Genomic DNA, 19,239 nt, shown 5'->3' on the forward strand with positions numbered 1-19,239 from the left:
TGGTATTGTAATTCTCCACTGGGGGTAAATAAATTAGGGGAGATAATGAAGGTAATTTCGAAAGCTGCAGATTTGTCTTGAGTGTACACCAACTACTGTACAGAGCGCTGTCATGCAAAGTCCTTCATTCGGCCAGATATATCATGTACATGTCACAAAAACGTTGGGAGAATCCGATCTTGCACCAACAAACTTATCCAGAACAACGACAAAACTTGTCAGGCATACTGTCACAAAACTTTGGTTTTACCAAAGGTGTATCTAGGTCATGTTTTTTTGTCTGAGGTCACCGTGCTGGTCATTGTACATGATACACCACTGCGTCTCACCATGTCTCAAACTTTGATTGAACCAAGTACCTCTGAACATCAAATGAGTCAGACATCCAGTTTATTTCAAAACTGTACCTTTGAATGGGCCAATTACAGTTCAAATTGTACAAAAAACAGAATGAAAACGTTTTATCAAATCGTAAATATACTGGTATAATATAGCAATAACCCCCTGCCGAAGTTGTGTATTGATATTGCTTAACTCCTTCTATATATGCACGAGCCGCAATGTCGTGAATTGAGCAATATCTTGTGGTATACCCGCCTTCGGTGGTGGGTTATTGTTTAAATATAGTATAATATGCAATTAAACTAACACATATAAAAAAAAATATCTTCAGTTCAGTGTGAATATTGTATTTGCATGTTGCAGTATATTGACACTGAATTAATGCTGATAATACTAACATGAAATTACACATTACAACATTTCCTCTCTTGTGCAGTTCTATTTCATTGCATACTTCATTGGTAAAGGTTTCTGAATAACATAGTTGTCAATTTTTAGTCCCCGTGGGGACTTATGTTTTGACCCTTGCGTCCATGCGGTTGTGCATATGTGTGTCCGTGCGTGCATCAAGACCTGTATCTTAGACATGTCTGGACCAATCACAATCAATCTTCACACATACATCATACATAACATTATACATATGCACAATTTGTTTCACCATCTGAATGGCAGCCATTTTTGTGCTGAAAGATGGATTTTGTTCAAACTTGGTATATACATTAGACATTATGGGACTTTGATGCAAGTCATTTTGTTTTTCAAATAAGATTCAAAATGGCCAACTGGCTTTGCTTTAATGAATGTGGTTCTAGTGCCATACTTCTGACTTGCTTTGACTGATTATATTCAAATTTTAGATATTCATTATACATCACGTCATAGATATATTGGTTTGATGATCCTATTAAAAATGGCCGAATGGTGGCCATTTTTGTGCTAACAAATCATCAAATATCAAGTATTTATGGATGGATTTTGTTCAAGCTTGGTACATACATTAGACATGATGGGTTCCTTATGCACGTCATTTTATTTTTCAGATTGGATTCAAAATGGCTGACTGGTTGCCATTTTGTTTTAATGAATGGCCATATCTCTGACATGCTTTGACTGATTATGTTCAAATTTTATATATTCATTATACATCAAGTTATAGATATATACATGTATTCAAAATGGCTGATTTTGTTTTAATTAATGTTGTTCCAGAGCAATATCTCTCAATATGGACAAGTACTCGTTTGACGATCAGATACAAATGTCAATCATTTTAATGTTAAACAATCATCATAATCATATTCCTGACATGGTTATATTCCAGCTATATAACTATAAACACAACTATAACCTTAAATTCAATAACTAACAGGTCAATCAGTAAAATGATTGTGGTGCTAAATAAATCGTGGCATCAGGGTATTAGTAATAGTGTTCACAAAAGTGTCACCTTCATATTTGAATGGATTAATGTTTGACTTGAACATTTCAGTAAGTGTCTTCACTTGAGTCTCTTCCCTTACAATAATTTTTGGAGACAGCTCAACGTGATTGGTCTGTACACTATCTGAAATGCCAGGTATTTCATTGGCTTATTCTTTTAACCATGCCAACATCAGGAGCAATAATAAAGAATCTAGTATGAGCACTTTCATTTACAGTAATCCCAACAAGACCACCCAAGACCTTCATTGAGCATGTGAAATGCTCAATTGCATGATCGGCACCAATGGAGCAGAGTTATATTTCCTGCCATGAACTCTTTCCAAACTTCAGGGTCACTTCTTTCCATGGATCTCATTTCCATAATATACAAAAGGACCATCCTAACATAATTAAATTGTCATATGCAAAAAAGTACTTTAATAAATCTTCCAGGCTATCAAGGTGCAGTTTCCATAATATTTGTTTTGTAGCTCATATAAAGGATAAAAGGACCATAACGAATTCTATGAATGAAAAACAACTTTAAACATTGGTTGGGAATTTGCTTTCAAAGTAATATAATCATTTAAGAGCTCAAAAAAGTTCTGTTTATAATCACTGATGTTTGATGTTGCACACTTCTGACTCCACCTGGGGACATTTCACAGGTTTTATTCAGTTGAGTTGCTAGTGCTATGAAAGTAACTTGAAGGTCTGGCTTATCTTCAAGAAAAATATCCAGAAACAAATCAAAGAGTGCCTTTGTTGTTGTGATGTGAGCATTTATTGATCTTTTCATATGTTTACACTGAATGATATGCCTAATTGTAGTTGAACCAAACAAGCCAGCTTCTATCCAAGCTTCATCAATACCACTACCTTTAATCATTTCTCCTGCAGTTCACAGAGCAGTCATTATAGTGTGCAACTCTTCTATTCTGAGAATCCATTTGTTCTTACAATCATCTCTTGTCAATTCCATTTGTTTAGTCTGTTGATACAACTGCATGTTGAAAGTGTGACTTTGACCAAGGTGTACTGCATTTATGTTCTCCACTTGTTTCAACACTGTCAGCAGACAAGACCACTGAGTAGGTGAGGCAGATAACAGTGGGAGTGGATCAGGCATCAGAGAATTGTAAGCTGCCCATGAAGTCACCATCCTTACACTGCTGTTGTTGTTTGCACAAACTAATGACTTTACAAGAAGCCATTGTACATCTGAATATCTGGCACTCTCAAGCAAGGCTTTATCCCCATTCATGCTGCATTGCTCATATGTTTTATTCATTGACTTGATTTTTATTTTGTAACATAGAATGAGCTTAGATTCAACTGTTTGCTTCAATTACTTCCTTGTTTGCTTTACAGGTGCAATGTGGGTTTGGGTTATGTCATTGCCTTCACTTCATTGGAAGACTGCTGTAGCAGTTGAGTGGGTGGTCTTTTACCATCCCGTGTGTCTTTGCTAAAAAAATAGATTCTGCTAGTTGAGTCTCCAAACGTAGGATAGTACTTTAATCAACAGATCACCCTAAACCATGCATAAATTACGTGTAGACTGATGGATTGAAAGACTCGCAGCAAGCTGTAGTGGTAATTCACCACCCCTGTCCCTGAATATAGTTTGATCCATCTTAGACTTCTAGGATGTTTGTCGGTTTGTCATGTATGAGTGTATTATTATATCAGAAATGTTTGGCACACGTTGTCTAACTGTTTCATCACATATATCATCCTTCATTGTAGCTGTTGGTCCTACTATATACCATTTGCCTTTCTTATTGCCCAGTATGTTTCGTGCACTTGGCCATGTTCATGACTGTTCAAAGTATGCTCTAACATAGAGGAGAATTCTGTGTCTGATGCAATCAAAGCTGTGCCTTGTTCTGCTGACAGACAAAAACACATATTTTGTCAAAGACATGTGATGATTATCTCGTAAATGGCGTCAGTGTGAACCAAGTTATTTCATGCTACAGGAAGGTATATTAGGTGTTGATGGACGCCCAGCTTTTTTGTCTAGTAAAGAAATGTATCTTTGTTGTAAAGCTTTTTCATATCGCTTTTTAGCATATTCTAAATGTGTTTTGTTGCATGACATTGAATAGTATTCTCTGTAGATGTAGATGCTTTCATTTGTAAGTCTTGCACCAATTCTTGGAAAATCGCCATCACCATATTCACCTTTGATGAACAAAATCAAGTACCTTGTCATATGCCCCTGGACTTCACACAAGGTTAGGGTTAGGCATATATCAGGCATAGTTTATAGTCCCAATACATGGCCGTTTTAAGGGAAATACTTCTTCCTCCATATTGAGAAACCTATCTGAATTATGAATGTATATTGTATTATACTATGAATGTAACCACCACCACTATTCTAAATCTACTTTCTCCAACTGAAATACTTGACAGCTTACAGCTTTAAGATTCTTAAATTGGACATTTGATGAGTGGATCTGGACTTAAGGAACTATTGGAGACAATTTATGCCAAAAATGCTGTTGGGCATGTGTTGAGTGGCAAGGCCATTTCCAGGGCTATTAGGGGTCACATTCTAGTGGAAGCAGCATTATATGCATTGCTTTTGTCAATGATGAATGACCTTCCACTACCAAGAAGATACCAGGGCTTGTGAATTAACAGATATACCCGAACATGGCGATTCCAGTAATGCAAATCAGTCACAAACAGAAGATACAATGAATGAGTTGAAAGAAGCAGGGACCATCCTCGAGAGACTGCTTGCACACGAGACAGAGATGGAATCGGTTTGTTCGGAAGAAGTACTTACTCTAATACAGGGAAAAATCAACCAATTCAAGAAAACACTCGCTTCCCTTAGAACATCCAAGTTATGGCTACAGTACATAAAGATGATTTAAATACTCCAGCAGTTCATTAAAGTTGAAAGAACTGGTAACCGGTCTCTCCATCTAAAAGCTTTTTCAGACATACTTCCATACTTTGCTGCATCTGGCCATAATCATCATGCAAAGTCAGTGTACATATATCTTCAGATTATGTCAAAACTACCATGTGGTTAGGTGGACAGACTGGGCAGGTATATCGACTGATCTTGCAATTGAACAAGTGTTGATGTGGAGTGTCAAAACAAGTGGTGGGCTGACAAGGGGTAGAGGTATTTCAGAAATATAATGTACCGTTTGGCTACTAGCAACACCTGTATGTGCAGAAGTCAACCGTGCAATGCAAGAGTTCACTGGTGTTTCTTACATCACAAGTGAGCAACACAAAGAGAGTGCAAAGACCAGGCAAATTAGAGATCATAATGACCTAATGGAGTTGGTACAGTTTCTTCGTGCAAGAAATCCATTCACGAACAACTCTTCTCTATGTAATATAGCTACTGGAGTTGTTTCTGATGACACAGTAAATGTCTATGATTGGAAAAAGCGAGTGATTTTACATTCACTAAAAAAGAACAGGCTGTGTGAAAACATCATTAAAGCTTGATGCAGATGAAGTACAAGTTGATCCCCAGTTGTTATTTCAAAGATTTGTTTCCATTGCAAGGGGAATTGTATCAACAGACGAGTTGTCCAGTCTTTTCACCTATGAGCCGTGTACTCACCCACCAGCATTGTTTGCCTCTGATGGACTTATGCGGGAAGCAAACAAGCCAGCTTTAGCCGAAGCAGTCTGGAAATGTGTTGGTCCCATTACTAGTGACATTGAGGTTAAGTATGTTATTGATGGAGGTTCACTTTTACAGACAGTTCTGCAAACTTTACCTTGTTTACATTGACCGCAAATATGGTAAAGAATCAACAGTTGTTTTGATGGCTATCCAGATAGACCATCAACAAAAGACGCAACTCATCCTAGGCGTTCAATAGGGAAATTGTCTACTGGTGTTTAGTTTGATTCTGACATGGTTATGAATAATGAAGAAACAACAGTTCCTTGCAAATTAATATTGCGGCTCATTAATATCCTGGGAACTGAACTGGAAATGAAGGGAATCAAGGTTCGAAATGCTGAAGAAGATGTAGATGTCCTTATTGTGATGACAGCTGTAGACTCTGCTGTCAATGCACCAATAGTAGTTGTAGGTGAGGACACGAACTTGTTGGTGTTGTTGATCTACCATGTCAACTTAAATAGTCACAAACTGTATTTAAAACCAGAGGCACTGCGAAATACAAAAAACAAAGTCAAAGTGTGGGACATAAAACATACCAAAAACAAACTAGGACCACTTGTTTGCAAAAACATATTATTTATACATGCTGTCTTGGGCTGTGACACCACATCCATATGGCTTAGGAAAGGGTCTGTACTTGAAAACATTCCAAACCAACAAGCTGTTTCAATGTCATGCTTCAGGGTTTGACAAAGATGATGCTTCAAAAGACGACATTGTGAAGTCGGGAGAATAAGCCTTGGTTCTTTTATATGATGGCAAGACCGATGAAACATTGGATTCACTCAAAATGGGATAATTCTTTTAGAAAGTTGCTACAAGCGTTACATGTGTAGGCCTGAGAATATTCCACCAACATCTGCAGCTGTAGGTTACCATAGTCAACGGGTATACCACCAGGTTCTGGTGTGGCAAGGGCAAACTCATGTTAATCCAGAAGAATGGGGCTGGAAAGTGAAGAAGGGAAAATTGCTTGCTATGCCAACTGGCAAGCCTCCTGCACCTGACAAATTACTAAAAGTTATAAGATGTAAATGTAAATGTAAAGTAGACTGTCGAACGACACGTTACACATGTAGAAAACATGGACTAAAATGCTCCCCCATGTGTGATGAATGTAGAGGTGTAAGCTGTAGAAATTCACCCAATCTGGATCTTGATGATGATGATGATCAACTATATTATTATAAAATTAGAATTATACTGACTTCATTTGATGATTGGCCACCCAACCACCTATTTTCATTCCAATCCTAAACAGAATGAAGGTATGACAAAACACAAGTCTGATCATGTTAGTTTGTAGCTGTCTCATTCTACCACAAACTTGAAATTACAACATCAAACCTTGATTTGAGCCCCATTCATTATGTGATCATTGCCACATTCCACATACCTGTAACTGTGAAATGTCCTTCATATATATTACCATTGTATCACCAATCTTTACATGATACAATCACATATACTTTGATAAACATGATTCATTTGTGTGTTTTTATGCAGATGCAGCAAAGTATCATGTTGATTTGGCGAATGATGGATCTAAATATGTCCCAAATATTTTGTTTTGTAATAATGCAAATGATATATGAACAATAATCGCAGAGTTTTCTATATTGTGTATAATTTATATTGATAAAATGTCAATGAAACAAGACTATTACCAGACCCTGTATATTTCTGAAAATATCACCACTTAGTGGCGCTGTACATGCATATAGAGGGCGCTATTTGCTGCACCATGCGCAAAAAATGTTTGGCTGAAAAATATGTTAAGTGTGATAAATATGTGGATATATTGACCATTATTATCCCATATGCATTTGTATATGTACGTCTTACTGCACCAATAAAATGACTTAATATTTCCATTATATGGGCAATATCAATACTTGAAAAAAATAACCTTCTCTTTGTCCGATTTTGGTAGACTTTTGATATGTTGTTTATATACGTCTATTGTTTCTAAATCTGCAAAGAAACTTTCTGTTGCAATTTTGTCCGGGTTGACCTAAAAATCAAATTAGATTGACTGGACTACTAGCTTTTACGTCTTACTGCACCAATAAAATGACTTAATATTTCCATTATATGGGCAATATCAATACTTGAAAAAAATAACCTTCTCTTTGTCCGATTTTGGTAGACTTTTGATATGTTGTTTATATACGTCTATTGTTTCTAAATCTGCAAAAAAACTTTCTGTTGCAATTTTGTCCGAGTTGACCTAAAAATCAAATTAGATTGACTGGACTACTAGCTTTTAAAAGACATCGGCTTCTGTATATGACGTCATCATGCATGTTGAAGTGATCTGTTACAGATGCAGATTTATATATTACATTCATTGTTTTTAAAATATTGTTGCTATACAGTAATACATTTCAATCGTAATTAGAGGTTATTAGAGATTATTGTATCTGCGGTAGGTAAAATCAGTGCTAAAAACAATAAATCTGCAACATGCTCTAAAAAAAATTGCCCAACGGTTTAGGTCTTGGTTTTTTTTGGTCATTCTCGATGACCTTAGCCAACGTTTGAAACAAAATTTCCTAATGTACTATTTTATTCCGGGTCAAACCCTAAATTCACTGGACTACTGCTCAACCTTGGAGATTACAAGTGCCTGGGCAGCTGTGGTGGGCAGTGTAAGTAATTAGCGATGACTAATACACAATGTAACTTAAACCATTACCCACTACTTTATGTCACTAACCAATTACAATCACTATTTAGATAATTAGATAATATTATTCATGCAAGGTAGCAACCTATCTTGTGCTCTGCTAAATCCAAAAAAAGCTGTAACGCAACATAATCAAAGAGGTTTACCTGTGATCTGTTACCTGTTTGTTTGTTTGAAATGTATGTCACTCGTTGACCCAGAATGAGCAGTAAACGGCTCTGTCTGAGAGAGGGTATTTCAGGCAGTGAGAAATGAACATTTTGTGTGATTTCTAATATTCTGCCTTCATCACAAATATCAAATAATTAACCAGTGCCCCCAAGTCATGCGTTTTCGCTTAAAATGACCCCTGTGGGGAATCGGCAATCTCCTTTGCAAGCTTGATAAAGGACCCATCTAATAGTGTGGCACAACTTGATGGTGATATATTGTCTTTAACATGGCAAATAAACATTCAAGACTAAGTACCCCAATAACCTGTGTGTGAACACAGAACACAGAGTCACCACCAATTGTTGAATACGCAGGTGGGATTAAAATGGGGGAAGACAGTTTGCCTGGCCTTAAAATAGTGGTTTGTCAACAAGGTGACCGAGTCAAGTTTAAAAGATGCTTATCTGTAAAGGAAAGAGCTTGCAACTCGCTGCAACTCACTAATTTGCAAGTGATGATTCTTAACATGGCTCGTAGAATTGTTGCTGATGGAAATATGAAGCCCTGATTGTAAAAGTCAGTTAGTGCTAACCCCATATAAACCTGATGTAATTGACAATCTGATTGTGAGATTTAACCATTTGAAAGTGGCAAGGGAAACACCAGGAAAGACAAAATATGCTATTGTTAGAGACACCCATCGTCATTTAGAGGGAACAGGGAAGATGGTGGATTGTCAATCCTAGAAGATTTGATTGAAACCGTGATCAAATTGACCGAGAACCAAAGGGCAGGAAATTCATCAATTAATGAGACCCCGGGGAAAACTGATGAGAACCAAGTATAAACACAACTACCACAGAAAGTGTTGTAAAGTCACAAAATGATTATGAGGCAGTACAGCTACAATTGTTGGAACTCACCAAGGCTACTGAGGGACGAACCAATCAGAATATAGGAGGGAAGCAATTGTGTAGACAAAAGAGTTTAAGATTAGTGGACAGATTGGAAAATCCGATTAAAAGGATAAACTGACTTTCACCATCAAATGGAAAGTGGGATTAGTAGGGAATACCATGAAAGAGAAATCATTGAAGGTATAATTAGGGCAATTAGAAGCCAAGAAGAGATTTGTACGTACTTGGAAAGTACGAGTAATTTGACACTTCCTCGCTCAATCTCACCTTTTAGAGCACATTACAGGGAAAGGGAGGCCAAAGAACTTTACCAGGATCTCAGTAGGGCAACTCAAGACCCTAAAGAATCTCCCCCAAACTTCCTGTTTTGCATACTTGACCTTTAATAGCGAGTTATATTTGCATATAAGGCAACTGAGGCTACTACTACACATGATCCACGCAAACCATTTAGGTGTCATAATTGTCGAGAAGATGGGACAAAAAAACTGTGACCACTGCTTCAGGTGTGGCAGCAGTGAGCACTTTAATGCTAGATACAAGTCACCAAGGGAAATAGACGGGAAACGGGGATTGGAAGCGACATGGAATAACCAAGCCCCAAGACCAGTTCCAAACTTGTAATAATTGCCGGAGACCAGAGCACGAAATAAGTCAACAATGTTCTTCTTGTTATGATGGTGCATACTGTTCCAACAACTGTCAAAAAGCCCACTAAGAAGAACACAATGTGTACTGTAAAATAATGCAGCAACTTGAAGAAAACGGCAAAGAAAAACAGTCAATAATGTAACCAGAAAATGAACTATCAATGTCAGTGAACACCAGCAAGACGGGCAAAACTACTGAAGTTGGTTGGTAACAAATGTGTGGTGGAATGTTCTATACAAGAAAAGGAAGTTCATGCATTGTAGGACACAGGCTCCAAAGTATGTGTCATCTCCAATGCATGGACAATGCATAAACCTTCCAGATAATCCACATAACCCAATTGAAGAACTTCTTGAGATTGGCACAACCCTGAATGCGAAAGCAATGAATGGTACAGATATATCCTATTCAGGTTGGATAGAGGCTGATTTTCATCTGACTTCTAGGAATCCATATACCAATAAATTGAACTAATGTTAGTCAGTGCAGACTCCTCCAATGAACCAACTAGTCATATCATTGGTTACAATGTTATAGAAAAGGTATACAAACAGTATGGCAATAGTATAGATGATTACCAATGTATCAACTTTACAAATGCTATATCAAGCTCATTTCAAACACAAAATGCTTCAGCTGTTGTTAATTTAATTCAGCAGAATTATATGGACTGTGGCTATTTGGGCATAGTTAGGGGTGAAGATTCAGGCAGGTCCGACAGTTCTAACCAAAACTAATTAAGAAAAAACAACCAGTGTTGTTCGAGCCAAGTATAGAGAACCCCTTACAGGACGGCTTGGAAATAAACAGACATTCAATTGCGATAGGCAAGGGATCTGCACACCAAATAATTATTTCAGTGCATAACTCTACCAAACATGACATCATTCTTGTAAACCGGACAACCGGATTACTTGGACAACTTCACTTGAAGTTAAACTTAAAGTTGAAACAAAGTCAAGGTCAAGGTGAATTCCACCACAATCACCATTGAGGTTAACCACAAATCATCAAGTGAGACTTTACTATGCCAGGCTGAAGGCAACAGGGCACAGATGGGTAGCAGATTTGACAGACTTTAATTTTACGATAAAATATAGACCAGGGCCGATCTAACGCTGATGTTGATGTACTATCAAGAATGCCAGTAGATGCTAAGAATTATGCTGCAAAATGCACAGAGCAAGTCTCCCAAAATTTGTTTAGTGGTACAGTCCATTCAGCCAATGCTATTCAGGATAGAACAACTGACTGGGATCATGCAATTGTTTTGCCTCATAATGTTCAAGAAGAAGTGAGGAATTCAACATCAACAATAACACCAATGACGACGGCTTAAATAAAGATTGCTCAACAAGAAAATCAGTTAATTAATCAGCTAATTTAATACAAACAAAAGAAGTGTCACCCAACACAGGAAGAGCGCAGAGGGGAGTCTAAATGTAGTGTAAACCTGGCCAGACTATGATTTTATTGGCCACACATGCAGAGAGGCATTGAGAAATACATAACCAAGCAATTTAAATGCATGAATTAGAAACCATCAAATATCCACGTAAAAGCACTATTAGTAAACATCCCCACAACTGCATCCTAGTATCTATTGATTCTCTGCACTTGGAAAACAGCACAAGTGGGTATGAATATATTGTGTTACTTGTAGGCCACTTCATTGAGAGTTGTAGGCGGAAAGTTGTGCGATATCATCTCCACTACTGAGAGCACTAATCAGTTTGTTTGTTTTCCCACTGGGCTGCACATAACCATATGTAGAAAGCTACTGGTACGTGTGTCAGTGGTTAGAGAGACAGCTGTGTGTCATAGCTTGAAGACTTTAGTAAATAGAACTGCTTCCACTTATTATCCATTCTAAGTCTTCTAACTGGACGTGATCCTAGCAACAGGAACCCACAAGGCTTTGCGTAGTAATGTCGTATGCTTGTTATTCCCTCTTGGCCAAATTATGAAGACGGAGTAGTTACATGCACGAAAATGCTGAAGCTGTTCTAAATTATACATGCTTTCTGTTCCTTTGCTGGGAATCCTAGCGGGTCAGAATGGGGTCTGTACTGATTTGTATTGGTAAGACTGACTTTCTGTGTGTCTTTGGTATTCTCTATTTGCATAATATTTTCAAATTGGACAATGATTAGCTCCATTTGCTGTGATGCACGATATATTAGTGATGGTACTTAATCACCATTGACGACAACAAATTCAACTTAATATTTCTGGTTGTTCTTGGGTTTTCACTGGCATGTTAACTTTGTTGTGTATGGAGATTTATTCTCTACGTTCACTTGGATGTGTCGGTAGAATCAGATTCATTCTCTGCACTGACTGCATGTACTTTCTTTCTTGATTTATATGCTTGTGACCTTGCACTTGGACTTTTCGTGGCATAGTGATTTATTCTTCTGCGTGATTGTCATGTTTCCTAAAAACAGTAACTTATATTTTCAACCACAAAATTTACTTTTAGGTATTTTAGTATTTTTGTTCTTTTGGGTTTACCTCCGTTCTTTACAGAGTGTTATTGATCCAATTCAGTGTCACTGGATATGGATTTAATTTGTGCTAATGTGGCTCAATATTCCATAGAGCCTTATAGATTACAATTCTATCACGCAGTGAATCCTTGTTAGTGTACCATAATTACAGATAGTAACCAGGGTTTGTAATGATATTGCATTGTCAGGTGCTGGGAATCAGCCACCCTAAATACCAAATAGCAAACCGTTGTCGGCCTAAGAGGCAAGAGATCCGTGGTCGGGTATGAGGAGAAACTACACAAGTCCTAGTGCGTATTAAATTAACAAATAAATCAATTTAATAAACAGAATATCGATATCATAACACGTCTTAAATCTATACTTATGCGCACAAGTTAAAGCCCCAACACAACTAAATATAACCTTTGGTAACGAATATAGCAGTACAATTAATTTATATAATATCAGTTCTGGTAACAAGTACAACAGTACAATGTTCACTCTCTATGACTAGTGGTTACTGTTAACGCAATGCAGATATGTCACTTAGCTATGTATCACATTCACGGCGAAACAGTTTCAATGCAGATCAAACTCCTATACAGATTGACGTAGACTCGACGATCCAGAGCATATGACGAGTTCCGTACAGGGTAGTCTGGGAACTGTAGTCTTCTTACATCCAGGGAGTCAACAATACCGGACTTTAAGTCACTGGCTGGTTAGTTGGAAGTCTTTAATCTAATGGCTGGATAAGGAAATCAACAAAAGTGACTAGAGATGACAGTTTGGCGACTATACAAACGCCGACAGTCCTCATTTGAAAATATAATTACCTTGTCACAAGTACAATAATAAAACTAGAAACTACATAGTATTACAATCGTCTTGTTTAACAGATTACGAAATATAACTTATGAAATGCTGCCTCTCAGTCTTAATATGTACAAAAATTATATGGTTACCATACAAGTAGCACAGCAATACACTTGTTCACACTCGACAACTGGCCGCGAAAAGAATCGCATTTGACAATCTTTTACGTGCGACTAAATTTACACAAAATATATGCACAATATGAAATTAATTACTTACACGAGAATTCTTTCACACACTTCACGCTCAGCAACGGAGGGTCTAGAGGCCGGTCCCGCTGAACCCCGCCTCGAGTTATCCCCAGCAACACCACACCACCACGCCGGTCACACCCAGTACTCAGCCACGCTGCCTGTGTCAAATTGACACAATACTGCTTTTTGGAAGTACCGAACTTACTTCCACTCAAATAGCAGAAAACTGGCTCAGAGAGCACTAGAGCGCAATACACCAATATATGGATACATCGACTGCCTAGAAAAGCTATGGTGCGGAATTTCTTCTAACCCACTGAGCAGAGTAACCTGACTTGTTGCTCCTTCACAGTCCAAAACGAAGTGTGCTTCTAACAGCACTACACTGGCTAAAACAAAGCCCTACTCATTAGCATAACAATGCCTAATACAGCTTCCACCTCAGCTATGTGGGCACCTCTAATTCCAGTGCCACCCATAATATGACATGCATAAGCATCAATGCTTTAATCTAGCTGATGTACGATTATTATGTTTATAATGTTCATATGTAAGGTTGCTTTTACCAATGAAATGATTATTCTACAGTTCAATAATTCTAAAAATATTTGCTTCACACCTTCATTCTGATCTCGTAGGCTGTTGTGTATTTCTAAAGCATCAAAATCAACACATGTGATGAAAGTAGCAACACAGCACTTGTAGTCAATCTCTGTGACAGGAATGATAATATCATATGCATCCCAATTATCCAATTATCAGCAATATTACCTTTAAAATTCAGCTTGGGTGGCTGTGGGACATTTGAGAAGCAATTACTGGCGTATCCTTATCGGATAACATAATGCAAACGATATGAGTCACATCAAACTCACCTTGGCTGTTTACTTGAGTTCGATCACACATTATTCGTCACATGTGGTTCCTTTGTACATACATTGATCACGATTCTGACACCATGTAAAGTCAAAAGCATCAGTTTTTACCAAAACTGACAAAAAATATTCATCAAAATTAGAGAATTAATGACTTCATTGCAAAATTCTGAGAGGGAACCGCCTGAAGTAGATATATACCAAGTAATAAAGCAATCAGATCAGGTTTACAGTAAAAAAAAAGGTTGATACAGTCGGTAATATAAATAGCTCCACTGAGCTAAAAAATGAAACAATACAAGCGTCATGCGTTCATGTGTTATACTTCCTGTGTGACTATCTCCCTAATACATAACGTAATAATGAAATTCACTTTTGATATGATAAAGGTTATATGCAAATAAAATCACAATCAGTATTGGTTCAGCACAAATGCTTGGGTAATGATGAAATAAGCGTGGCAATTTGTCTTTAAAACAATTGTATTATTAAAAAGCTTGGTGGCAATCAATTATTAAATAAATTGCCACCTTTCCTTTTGAGTCAATTAAATACATGTACTAAGATTTTCTGTTGGGGTCTAATATTGCTGGTATACGCTACTCCCAACCCAAACCATGATCTGACCGTAGATGCTCTTGGCAAACAATAGCACTATACTGTTGTTTGCTATGGGAGATATTTAGTGTAAGGGCCTACATGATAATGATAAAATGTAACCTGCACTAAATATTTGTGTAGGTGGACTAGAAGTTTTTTTCCGACGATGTATAAATTACGGAGCGCGCGATGTTTCAATTCATGGCACATGAAGACTGCTCTGTATTTGTTTGAAATTCAATTGCTATGTTATATTGAAACAAACAAATTGTAATTCGTTCTTAGGATGTTTATATCAGTTGTTGTTTTGTGGGATTAGCAGTACAAGGGGAAAGATAAGCATTCATTTATTCAGTGGACAGAGGCGGAGTTAATTACCCATGAGCACTTGGTGCAATCCAAGGGATTGAGCGGTTCCCCTTTAAATACATCAACTGTCCACCAGAAAATACCACCACGTTGGTCAATGAAACTTGTAGCAGAATGTAATGGTGTCACAATTTATTGAAGAATCAGGGTTCGCAAAACCAAATGAGTCTGATGGCAGCTTCCAATTTTTGTAAATTTGTTGAGAGACCGGCAGACCCTGATAAATGATGAGTATGGAATAAACACCGCATCAAATAAATCTAAAAACAACATGAAAGGAAAGCGTATCAAGTTAAATAACAGCCACAGAAATATGCATACGCTGAAGAAGTGTATGATCTGGTGAAAGATGCTCCTTCACCCTAGTACGTGAATGGAAACAATGTAGAAGCTGTTAATCCTCCACTTCATGCTGTTATAAAATCACCAAGTGCAAAACAATCTAAGGGCGACAAAAGACCCCCCTCTAATGACGAGTTAAAAGAAATTCTCTGAATAACATTGATTTGACTATGTATTATAGTGTACTTGTCAGTTGTTTTGTTTTTGTGGATTGTCAGTCGTTTCCATAACAAGTTACCTTTGGTTCTCACGTGAAAGGATATCATCGAATTTCAATACATTGTTCGAAAAAAACATATCTGCAGATTCTTCTTTGTGTACTAGGAATTACGGTTTATTACGTTGTTTTTAGCTATGGTATGTAAAAATAATATCACATTTAGCACCAACAAGGGAAATAAATGATTACTCATAAACTTTGATTACCCATGTCCAACGTATACCACACTCATAGGTGACATGACATTTGTTTCACTATAAAATTAACCTTGTGATTGTAAGTTTTCTGTTTGTAAATTGTTCAAGTCTATTTACAAAATGAATGTCTTAATTACCAATTTATGCTATTAGATAACCGGAAGTCTGAACATTTTACTTAACATGGTTGAATTTATTTTGTTTTGTATCACAAATTATAAACATTTAAAAAAATTATGTTGAACGGCATTCATGGTTGGAGCAGACTTCAAATATTAGTGTTGATATGAAAAGTCAGTTGAAAGACGCGAGGTATATATTAAGTTTAACTTAGATATTGGTTAATAACTAAATTAAAATTATCGTTTTTGGATATATATATATATATATATATATATATATATATATATATATATATATATATATATATAAGCCCGAGATCAAGGGCTACTAACAAACACGCTACAAAATGGCAATCTCTATATTTAGTACCATGCCTGAGAGGGATTATGAGGCTTTAGAGGATATTGCAACCGTTCCTTGAACAAGAACCCCATCTACTACAGGTGATTATTCTCACATTTTTGCATACTGCTATTTCTAGTGTTTTGTTATAGCTTTTTTAAAGCCATTATAGTTGTATGTTTTCAAAGATAAATTCATTAACGTTTTAAGTCCCTTTGTGATACAAATATATAATCGTAAATTACACAATAATTTCAACCAAATACCACCTTTATAATACACGTTCCATAGGTTGATCATAAATAGCAGAGTATGTTTCGAAAATAATCAAACATGACTGAACGTGCTATTAAGTGGTAATTTACTGATAACTACACAAATTGAAATTAGTTTTAAAATTAACATAAGGACACACCAAGCACACGATTTTACTTGTAATTGAAAATTACCGTTTTCCAGTATTTAATATCATACAAACACAAGTCAATGTAATTAGTGTTCAAAATAGCGAATTGACCTGCAGATTAAACTTTAATATTTATAAACACTGTATAATCAAGTCATTTATCTAAACTAGCATAAAGGAACTTGTTAATTATTAAACAATTTTTTTAATAAAATGTGTTGATATTGGTCTATACATACATCAAGTATACAGAGTGTGTTAATTTATTTTTTGTGCAACAGTTTATTTAAATGGATTAAAGTGTGGTGTTCGAATTTCATGTAAATAAACAATGTATTTTACATACGTTGTATACGTCGCTATGAGTCCCATATCGAACAGGACGCGGCGTGACGTCTACCGCCTTTTAAGCTTAAGCATAATAGCTTGTTAAAACAAACAACAAAACAATTAGTCATAAAACTGAACGAGTAAATTTGACAAATACTATGGAAGGATTAATTTAAAACCAGGGTTAGAAGTACAACTAAACACATATTATGGATACCAAATTTCAATTCGGCATATGAAAACACCAAAATCAATGATTTTTTTCAGTGGCTGTGTGACCTTGTGTCTGACACATTCATATGCAAATGACTAATCTGTGAAACAAACAGGGGCGGAGATAAACCACTCAAATGTTTGGAAACACTCATTGTGTGTCAGATAGCTACTGATAACACATCCTAACATTGCTTTGTCTTGAATTTATCTTTGAAACTTATAGGCACACAGATTAAACCTGTGTTATTGATTTTGGAAAACACTACTGAGGCTGCCTTGCTTCCCTTCAGAAAATCTACATTTTAACCAACTTACATGACATTCTATGTTATGTTGACTTTATCACATGAAAGTTTATAGTGCATTTCATCAATTAATAAATAAATGTGAAAATCGTAATTTTCAACACAAATAATAGTCTCGCTACCTTAAAGGGGGGAGTATAAACGGGAAAATGTTTAAAATATTGTCTAGCATATATTAAAACGTGAAATCTTATGTCCGCACCCCTTTTTTATTTTCCTTTTTCATAAACGAACTGTTTTTTGAATTGCAGCAACGCAATGATCATTACATACAGTTATCGCCGACCCTGTCAAACTTTTCTGCTTATTATTTGCAGATGATGTAGCAATGTTTTCAGATACGGTGATCGGGTTGCAAAAATTTCTTAAAAAATTAAGTAGTCACTGTGACAGGTGGAAAAGTGGAAAATGAAAGTGAATAGGGAAAAACCTAAAGTTGTGTTTTTAAAGCAGGTGGTCACTTGTCTAAGAATGAAGAAATTGAGGCAGTCTCCTACTGTAAATATCTTAGGGTTGTATTTTCTTGTAGACTTCTATGGTCGACAGCAACAAAGGTTTTAGCACAACAAGCCAAAAAGGCCATGTTTGCCATTATGATAATAAGTGACAAAAATTATGATGTATTTTTAAACTTTTTGACTCCAAGATTTTGCCAATTTTAACATATGGTGCTGACATTTGGGAGTTTCGACAGTATGATTGCCTCGAACGAATTCAGTTTCTTGCTTGTAGATATTACCTCGGTGTCTCACGCAAATCCCCAAAACAGTTGTTTATTAGGTAAATGTGGGAGATATTCCATTTTTCTGTACATCGCGAATAGCTGTGCAAAATATTGGGCAAAATTAATTAACATGCCCCATAATAGATATCCCCGTAAATGTTATGATATGCTTTACAGTATAGAAGAGTCTGGAGTTAGAAATAAGCATACATGGATCACTGATATAAAGAATTTGTTGTTTATTTGTAATTTGCAAAATGTTTGGTACAGTTAACAATACAAGCACGTTTATGAAAACATTTACTGTTAGATTTAAATGTAATTGCAGCATAACTGACTAAGTGACATATGTACGTTTAAGAAACACGTGACATAGCGCGAATTTAAAACAGCGCTACAGCGGGAAAATATCTTACTTCGGTCACTATAAACGCCCACAGAAAATCCTTAGTATGTTTTCGTTGCCCTTTGCATAGCTGCGCATCGAAACTGACAGGGCAACTCTTCGTATAGCTGCGCATCGAAACTGACAGGGCAACTCTTCGCATAGCTGCACATCGAAACTGGCAGGGCAACTCTTCGCATAGCTGCGCATCGAAACTGACAGGGCAACTCTTCGCATAGCTGCGCATCAAAACTGACAGGGCAACTCTTTGCATAGCTGCGCATCGAAACTGACAGGGCAACTCTTCGCATAGCTGCGCATCGAAACTGACAGGGCAACTCTTCGCATAGCTGCGCATCGAAACTGACAGGGCAACTCTTCGCATAGCTGCGC

The 19,239-nt window shown here is 36.7% G+C and overlaps 1 long non-coding RNA gene across 1 annotated transcript; it reads right to left on the bottom strand.

The window, feature by feature from the left end:
* Positions 1 to 12,657: 12,657 nt before the first annotated feature.
* Positions 12,658 to 13,762, bottom strand: LOC146741502 (uncharacterized). Its single transcript, XR_014929774.1, has 2 exons — positions 13,438 to 13,762; positions 12,658 to 13,090 (listed from the first exon to the last, which is right to left on the bottom strand). It is a non-coding gene; the product is annotated as an uncharacterized LOC146741502 (long non-coding RNA).
* Positions 13,763 to 19,239: the final 5,477 nt, after the last annotated feature.

Source organism: Saccoglossus kowalevskii, chromosome 6 (genome assembly GCF_978046115.1).
Source record: "Saccoglossus kowalevskii chromosome 6, keSacKowa6.1, whole genome shotgun sequence".
Taxonomy (NCBI): Eukaryota; Metazoa; Hemichordata; class Enteropneusta; family Harrimaniidae; genus Saccoglossus; species Saccoglossus kowalevskii.